This window comes from Neltuma alba, unplaced genomic scaffold, assembly GCF_004799145.2.
Source record: "Neltuma alba isolate B1F8T4 unplaced genomic scaffold, ASM479914v2 tig00012299_pilon, whole genome shotgun sequence".
NCBI lineage: Eukaryota > Viridiplantae > Streptophyta > Magnoliopsida > Fabales > Fabaceae > Neltuma > Neltuma alba.
The window spans coordinates 90613-100340 of record NW_021636814.1 but is presented as its reverse complement, the minus strand read 5'-3'; positions in this window follow the sequence as shown (position 1 = coordinate 100340).

Sequence of the window (9728 nt, the reverse complement as noted above, 5' to 3'; positions counted from 1 at the left end):
GATGAATATATAATTATTTACATAATCATTAATATTGATTATTGTCTTATATAGGTGATGAAGATATGGATATTGCTGATCCTCCACCTTTGCACGATGATATTGTTACTCCTATTTTTCCTCGCCCAACTGATGATATCTCAATCCATGCTCTTACCAATGATCTTAATGATAATTTTGATTTTGCATAGTGATGAAGATGTGAATTTTATTAATATTTTCTTAGTACAATTAAACATTTAAACTACTTTTGTAACTTTCAATCTTTTTTTTGAGTGATTAATATTTATAAATTCAGTTCTATTTTAATATTGTGAATTAAATTATATTATTTTAATATGATTGGTCCAATCCCTGTCTAACCTCCAGTTCGACCAGTGACCCTTGACCCACTGGCTCGACCGGTTTAGCTCCAGGTCCGGTTTTTTGTTTCTTGAAAATATGGGAAGAAATAAGTTTTTTCTTGTTTAGATAGTGGAGAAAATATAGGAGGAAGAAAAAGCGAAGGAAAAAATAAAGTGGGTCCCATATCTTTTTTTTAAATTTTCTCTTTATATATGGAGAGATTTGGGAAGGAAAACAAGATTTTCATGATTTGTTCCTCCCTTATCTTCCTCTCCATATTTATTTTCTTTTATTATATTTAAAAGTTATTTACTTTTTATTTTTTATCTTAAAACAATGTTTTTATTAAATAATTTGGCTTTAAAACATAATAATCTAAAAATATATATGAATCAAATAACTTGATTTTAAATTATTAATGCTAATATTAGTAAGATTTTTCTATTGAATATTTAATTTAATTTAATTTAATTTTAAATATGATATATTTTGATAAGCACATTTTAGTCATTTAGATGTTTGCTAATTTTTCCTCCTCTCTATTTTTTCTCATTTCTCCAAACAAGAAGGATGATGACAACTTCCCTCCAATTTTTCCTTCTCTCTATTTTCTCTCCTGTCGTTTTCTTTTCTCTCTACTTTTCTTTCCATCCGAATCGTCTCATAATCTTTTTCCACTGTGTCCCTCAGAATCCCAAAATCCTATCCATGCATATGATCCAAAACCTCACACTACGCCACATCATGAAACTCTTAAAAATGAATAAGGTTGAAGTACACCCTAATAGCAGCATCTTCAACCTTCTGCTCTCCCCGCCACTTTCGACTCCCGTCCCAACCACTAAGAGTACGTTTGAATTAGCATTGGGCAAAACTAACTTCAGTCTAACTAATTTTTGTAACTAAAATTAGAATAAAAAATCAGTTAGTATAATGTTATTTATGTTTGGATAGGTGCTTATAAAAAGTCAGTTGGAAAAGTTAAAAGTTGTTTGGATGATTAATAAAAAAAATAAATTTAGATATAAAATGACTGAAAAAGACATGAACTTTATTGAATATTAATGTTTATATTATATGATATTAGTATGATAATTGTTAAAAAAATAATTAAAATTATAATTGTATAATAAAAATATCTACTGGTGAGAAAATTTTGAACATACATGGAATATAATTAAATACATATAATTAATTTGAGAACATTAGGAAATTTAAATAAATTATTTTGACATATTTATATTTATTTTTCTTCAAATTAATTTGCTTGACTTATAAACTAATATGTAGTCTAATAATACACATAAGTATTTTAGAGAAATCATGTAACATAAAATATAAATAAATAATTTATTCAGCTTTTTTAATTTTTTAAATTAATCTATTGAATCTTGTATAAAAGCATTCTCTCTCTGGGGCAAAAAAGTAAAAGCATTTTGTCATTCACCTATATGGACCCCATCAGTTGCGTTGTGGAAGGCAAAAGTTACTTTATGGAGCGTTGGAAAAAAAGTCAATTTATGACATAAGTTCATTTACACTCAACAACAATCCAAATATGTGTTTACTTCAAAAAAGCTTTAAACCACCATTTCACATGTTCCTAAGCACTTTTTCTCCTCCAAACGGTGATCCAAACGTACCTTAAAACGTCATCTTAACATATTCGTTTGGATTTTAATCTGATTTTAAAAAAATGAGATTAAATAAAAATTAGATTAGGTAATATGATTAACTTTTATAAAAATTAGTTTGTAAAGTAAAGAAATTATTTGGATTATAGTTGGATAAATAAGTTTAGTTTATAGAATGATTAAAGTATAACTTTTATTGAACAATAAAAAATAATTAAAAATATGAATTTATAAAATAAAATAATCTTAAATTATTATAATTGAAAGAAGTTATATTTAATGAATAACAATATATTTAAATTAGAAATCACAAAACTGTGAAAATTTGAACTAAATAATATTACATAATTAATTGGATGATATACTCTGCAGAAGTTATATATATAATAAAAAATAATATTAAAAATTAAAAATATTATAAAAATTATGTTAAAAATTATTTTTACTCAAGAAAGTATTAAAAATAAATAACTAAAAATTGATTATAAAATACTAGAAATATGAAGATAGAAACATAAGAATATAAATATACAGACAAAAATGATTTTTATTTAAAAAGTTGTTTTGACATAAGTCATAATTAAGTTTCAGATACTTTTTAATCAAGCTTAAAAAAGTACTACTTCCGATTCTTAATATAAGACCTTATTTGACTTTTATTTGATCTTTAATATAAGACCTTAATCTATTTTGTCTTTTATATTTATGCATTTTTTCAAGATAGTCTTGCTAACAATAGTAATTCTAGCTAACACACTTGATTAGTAAGAATATTTTGGGAAAGACAATACCTATTTATTACAACTAACTAACTTAACTTCTTTTGTTAATCTTCTTAAATTAGTTAACTAGCTCTTATAATTAGAATTAGAGGTGATAATTTTTTTTTACTCATAGTTTCCAAATTTACAATATGACTTGTCAAACTTTTAAGCTATTTTTTGCACTCATGTTCACTCAACCAAACAGGCTGAATATCTTTGACCGTGCAAAGATACTTCGCAAATTTTTCACCGGTAAAAATAGGTTCTTCACAATTTAAGGTCTAAAAGTGAAAACTAATCTAAATGATAAATAAAGCCAAAAGGGTGCAAATCTCTAACAAAAATGGAGCTCTCTCTGGATCTGTGTGTATATACACGCGCGCACATGAAGAAACTCTTTTAGTTGACTGATCTCTTGTCTTGGTGTCTCTATTTGGAAGCATGGTGACTTCAGTTTTATCCATTGAGATCTGTGGGCAGGCTTTCATTTCTAGGAGACGGTGGCGAAGGCGGAGGAGAGTCAACCACAAACTTGATCCACGGTCGAATTTAGAGCAACACTTTGCTTTCAGTGGCTCTGCTAATGTCGCCACAGGGAAGATTAGAATGCCATGCGTTGTAGGGGATTAAATTTCCGACATAGGAAGAGGAGGAGGAAGAGGATGATTACAAATGACAGATAGAGGTGGGAGATCGAGGAAGAATAGCCAAGGCAAGCATGGCCATGGAGGAGATGGTTGTTGCAAACCAATGGTGGGTTGTCGGAAGAGGAGAGGGAGAAGGCCGAATGGTATTGTTAGTCGTACTTACGACGTGGCGCAATGAGTTTTTTGATCATACGGATGGACAGGATTTTGGGATTCTGAGGGACGCTGAGAAAGGAGATACTAAGGCAATCCGGATCCGGGTTTATTTAATATTATATACATATAATGTCACAATTGTAAAAAACATATTAAAAATAAAAAATTAATTTATTATTAGAAAGAAATTGGAAAAAAATAAAATAATTAATTAAATATGTTTAATGGATACAAATGTCTATGAATTAGAAATCATACTAGTGTAGTATTTTTAAACTAAATAAGATCACATAACTAATTGAATAATTTGGTCTCTGATTATGTCACCAACATGATTTATTTGTCTTGATATAGATAAATTTGATGAGGATGCCTCACAAATTTGATAACTATTGTTTTCCTCAATTATACTTCATATTTGTATGAAATCTCTACCAATTTCAAAATTTATCTCGATAAAATTATGTGTAGCTATTATTGCACAAACTATTTAGACTTGAGTTTTCTACTTGTATTTGGGCATCTTGTCTAAGATTCTAAACTCATTATTCCACATCCCAAAAATCCTTTTCAAAGCGCATCTCAAACTTGAATGATAATAATTGAAGACTTTGTTTTTGTTTTCATATCCTGGTTGCTGCATGAAGTCTGGAAGGTGCTACTGCTCACATCTATGCACGCAGACCAAAGATATCCTTTTGTGAAATTAAAGAATGAGCTGCCAAAAGACCATTAAACTAGGGGTCTTACTTGAGGAAGATGCAGTGCATCTTTTCCTACGTCATGCCATTGAAAATGGGAGGGATTGTCCTAACAAATTGAAGTTGTTGGCATCAAAAGTTGTGAACGAGTGTGGAAACTTACCAGTTTTTGTTGTAGCAGTAGCAAGAACCTTCAGAAATTGGGATCCAAATGAATGGGAGGATGCTTTCACAACAATAGAAAAAGATTCATCCTTAAGGCACGGAAATACTAATGAAGAAACGAAAAAGTTTTATAATTCCTTGAACATAAGCTTCACGTGTCTAGATATAGGAGCCCAGGATCTCATTCTGATATGTTCTTTATTCCCCAGAGCTTACGAAATACCTATAGAGCTTTTAAGCAGAATTGCTATAGTTTAGGGCTTCGTGAAAATGTTGGCAGCTACTGCAAAGCAAGAAGTGAAGTGCTTTCAATCAAAACCACACTCGTAAGTTCTGCTTTACTGTTGACTACAAAAAAAGGATGTGTAAAGATGCTTGATGTGATTTCTAATGTGGCCCAACATATAGGAGATGAAAAGATTCAAGTAATCATGGATTCTAAAAGAAAATTGAAGGAGAATATAAAATATTCATCCTGGACGATAGATGACTTTTCCAACTCTTTTGAGAGCAACAATCTTGAGGTTCTTTTAGTATGGGTAAATGCAAATCATTCTTTGGAAGTTGCTGACACATTCTTTAGAGGCATGGAGGGACTTAGAGTTTTTCTTTTGTATTCCAATGTTGAGTTTGGGAGAAAATTGGCCTTATCACTACCAAAATCAATTCATTCACTTGAAAATATCCAGACACTATCCCTAGCAAATTGGGAGTTGGGTGATATATCTATTTTGCAAAACCTGAAAAAACTCCAAACTCTCAAGTTGACAAATTGTTCAATTATTGAATTGCCAAATGATGTTAGCCAACTAGAGAAATTGAGATCGTTAGGCTTGGTTCAATCTTCAATCAAAAGGAATAATCCATTTGAAGTGATTGGAAGATGCTCAAAATTTGTAGTATTGTATTATGTTTCAAATAATGACACTTAAAAATAAAGCAAAGCCTTCTAAAATCACAAATCTTTAAAAATATGGAATATATCATATCGAAAGCAACTACTCCTACCAGCGTTCTTTTCAATTGGATGCTTCAATAAAAAGATATTTCAATTCAACCAAGTTAAAGGGATCTTGTCTAAAAGCACATTCAAATCCCTTGTAGCAAGAGCAGAGATTCTCCAGTTAATAGAATGTGATGAAGCAAGATGGGCGAATCTCATTCGTGACATGGTTCATCCTAAAGAAGATGATGGCCTAAATGGCTTAATTAGGCTCTTTTTGAACTCTTAGCTTCCAGTACAATGCCTTGTCAATACAAGTAGAATATAATCTGATGCAACCATATTCTCCAACTTAGTTGAGCTATGACTTCATAATATGTATGTGAGGGAATTATGTCATCGTGATTCTCCTAGTGACTTTCTCAAGCAACTAGAGAAGCTATACTTAAATCATTGTGGTAAACTAGATGGCACATTATTGAAGGGCAAGCTAGAACTAAGTAATCTGAAGTCTATAGAGTTAAATGATTGTTGAATGACATGTCTTTTCCACTCATCCACAGCTCAGAGTCTACGGCAATTGGAAAATTTATACATAAGAGGATGCTTAAAGTTGAAATGCCTAATAAGTGATGATGTGAGATTAGCATAGCAGAAAGTGGATGATCATCAAGATCCTAATCAAAAGATCCGCCACTTAATGTTCCCAAAATTGAAGTTTTTCAAGGTTGAAAAATGTCATGAATTGGAATTTATATTGCCAATTTTTCCTTGCAAAGAGCTAGGTGTGATAGTCAATGGTTGTAATGAGTTAAAATACATATTTGGCCAAGGCTTAGAGGAGGGAGGAATGTATCAAATGGAAAAGGATATCAAACTCCCCTTACTACAAGGAATAGAAATTGCTAACGTACCAAAATTCATCAACATATATCCATAATATTATCTCCCACAACCTTCCCAGGTACAAAAATCATGGGGCCCTCTATGTTGTTTATCTTCAAAGGCAAGTGCCTTTAGTATCAATAAAACATCTTTTTCTAAGGCCAATTAACTGAACCTTACTCAGTACTTATCTCTCACTCTTTTTGGTTGCTATGATTGCAATTTTGTAATATAATAAAATATTGACAAATATACTTTAATGTAACATGGGCTTTAAAGGACAAACATCTCAGTGAAGCTAGTGGACTTTTTACACCTTCATTATGTCCATACAAGAATTTGAGAAAGATAAATATAGAGGGATTTTCTGAGTTGAAGCGACTTCTTACCCTATCCATTGCCTCATCAGTGAAATTGTTAGAAGAATTGACAATCAGGAAGTGTAGTGAACTGGAGCATATAGCCGTAGATGAGGGGCATGTTTATAATCATATGAATGATTGTTATATCTTTTCCAACTTAAAACAGCTTGAAGTCTTCAATGCTGAAAAGTTGAAATATGTGTTTGGAAAATGTCATTCCAATCAAAGGCGTAATGTTCATATCGAACTTAATCTCCTGGATCTCAAAAGACTACACCTCCATGATGTGCCAAATAGGGTGAGTATATGCAACGAGAAGTATTCTGTGAAGGCATTATCTCCACAAGATATAAGTTTGAAAAACTACCCACAACTTCTCATAAATAATGCTATGGATTTATCCGTTGATGTGCAAAAAAGAGATAATCTCTCAAAGGAAAAGATAAACCTCTTTCCTACTCGTTTCTTTAGTTTGTGAATATTTAAGCAGATAAAATTTATTGTTTTGTGAAGATTTCTACTTGTGCTAGCTTTTTGTGTGTGAATAGATACATATATTATTATTTTGATGGCTTGTCCAAAAATATGGTTGATGTTATTTGTAAGTTACTTTTTCACATCTGATTTCCACTTTAAGACATTTTTATTGTTGAATTTTTTCTCGTTATTTTACTTTTTCATTTACATAAGTATTTAGAATGTTGAATTTACATTCTTAATTTTTATTGTAGAAGTTGATGTCATATGAATTAAAATATATCATTTTCGCTTCTTGGTAATTGTTTAAAGGAAAAATCACAAATAAAGATCTTGAAAAATATAAAATTATAATTTGGGTTTTTAAATTAAAAAAGTTACTGCTAGGGACCCAATCATAAATATGAATTAGGAAATATTGCGTAAAAGACCAAGTTGTCCTGTTGAAAATAACAAGTGAGCTATTAAGAATACCAAGCGTAGTATTTAAAATTACAAGTTATTTATTTTAAATAACAAGTCTGTACTATGAAATAATAAGTATGGTTTTAAAAATTACAAGTATTTCAAATAACAATGTAAGTATTCTAAGGAATAGGAGCGCAATTTGATCTTTTGTACAAAATTTGCTAATTTATACTCAAGACCTAGTCCTGGCAATAATTTTAGGATTTGAAGAATCCAAATCACAATTTCATATTTTCTAGGGTCATTATTTGCAATTTTTTCTTGTTTAAATAGAAAAGAATAGAAAAAGCAAAAGATGGAAATTTCAGTTTGAACTTAATTTATATTGAAAGAGAGCATTTCTTTTATTTACAATATGAGAAAAATTAGGGGAGAAGTTAAAAATATTTATGTATTTATAAATTGATAGAAAAGCTAAATAAAATTTCTCTTTAATTCTTCTTTTGCAAATTCTGTAAAGAGCCAGAAAAAGTACTTTCTATTTTTTTAAATATAACAACATGCTAAAATGTTCTTTATTAGTTTATTGAAGAAGAATTCATATGTATTTACCAGGAAAAAGGAAAAAAGGAATTAACATGTTTGTGTTTAACCAAGGCATCCAAAGCGAAGTATATGCCAAATACAGCTTATGGATATTTTCTACCACCATTATATCAATCCAATTTGAGAGGAATTGAGATAACTGGATTTTCCAAGTTAACATCACTCTTTACCATATCCATTGCCTCATCACTGAAGTTCTTGGAAACATTGTATCTCAAGGAGTGTGATGCCCTGGAACATATAATAACATACAAGGGGGCTAATGGTCAAGGTCATATGAATGTGTACTCTATCTTTCCAAACTTACAACAAGTCTATATTTGGAGCCGTAACAATATGGAATATGTATTCCCAGCTTTTTATTCAAAAGACTTTGAGGAATTGGGATTTGTGAGCATCAAAAAGGCAGAAAAGATGAAATATGTAGTTCAAGAATGTCATGCTGATCAGAATCATAATGTTCAGAGTAAACTTAATCTCCCAACCGTGAAAAATAATATATCTTGAAGATGTACCAAGTATTTGCACAGAAAACTATTATGTGGAGGTATTACACCTAGAATATATTTTTATTGGAGGAAGTGAACAGCTTCCCCAAATTTTTATAGATTTCTTGGTTGGTGGACACAAAAGACAAGATCTCTCAAGCAGAAAGGTAAACCACTTTGCAGTTTGCTTCTCTAGTTTATAATCAATCACCTAAAGAGACTCTTTAATACTAGTATATCTCAATTGTATGCTTACAGGCATTATCTTTCAAGGAGAAAGGTAAGCCGCTATCAAACTTGCAAGAGTTGGCTGATTAAGGGATACATACGTGGGACCTAGAATCTTTTTGAGCTTTCAAAACCTTTCTGTTCTAGAATTTGAAAAAGTACAAATAGTTGAAGTTCATACTGTCTGCTTCACCACGAGAGGCATACCAGAATTGAGAAGGCTATTCATATCAGACTGTGAAGAGTTGGTGGGCATAATTGAGGATGATGAAGAGAATCACCAAAATCCTTTGGATCCGCATCAACCATGTTTCTCAAAGCTACGCAGTATTCGAGTAAATCACTGAAAGAAGTTGAAATGCTTATTCATGTGCGAAACTTCCATGTCTCTTGACGTTGGAGATAGAAGATGCTCCTGAGCTTGCGCGAGTATTTTAATGGAAGCAGGGCGCGCCGCAAGAGTTGGTCATCAAGGATATGCTTCCTGTAATATCCCAAATTTTATGGATTTGAGTAAAGCATGATGAAAGAGAAATTTTTAGAGAAATTGTTGAGATTAAGACCTTTAAAATATGGTCTAAATAATTATAAAGTTAATTTCAGGAATTTAGAACCTATTTTCTTGGAAATTCAAGGAAAAATAGTTAGAGGATAATTTTTGAGCTGAGATTTTTAGGAAAATTATTTCATGGACTAAAGAAGCTAATGGAAGAAGAAAATCCATATAAAATATCCAGGTTTGATTTCTAGAATTATCTGATTATCCTGGAAAAATAGAGAAGGATCAAATTGAAGGGAAAATGAAGTCCAAAGGGTATAATAGTTATTTCACACGCCCTTACCGACTTACTCTACCCTAATATCTTCTCCCTTCTTATTTTCCCCTGCTGCACGACTGAAACAGAGCAAGAGAGGGACG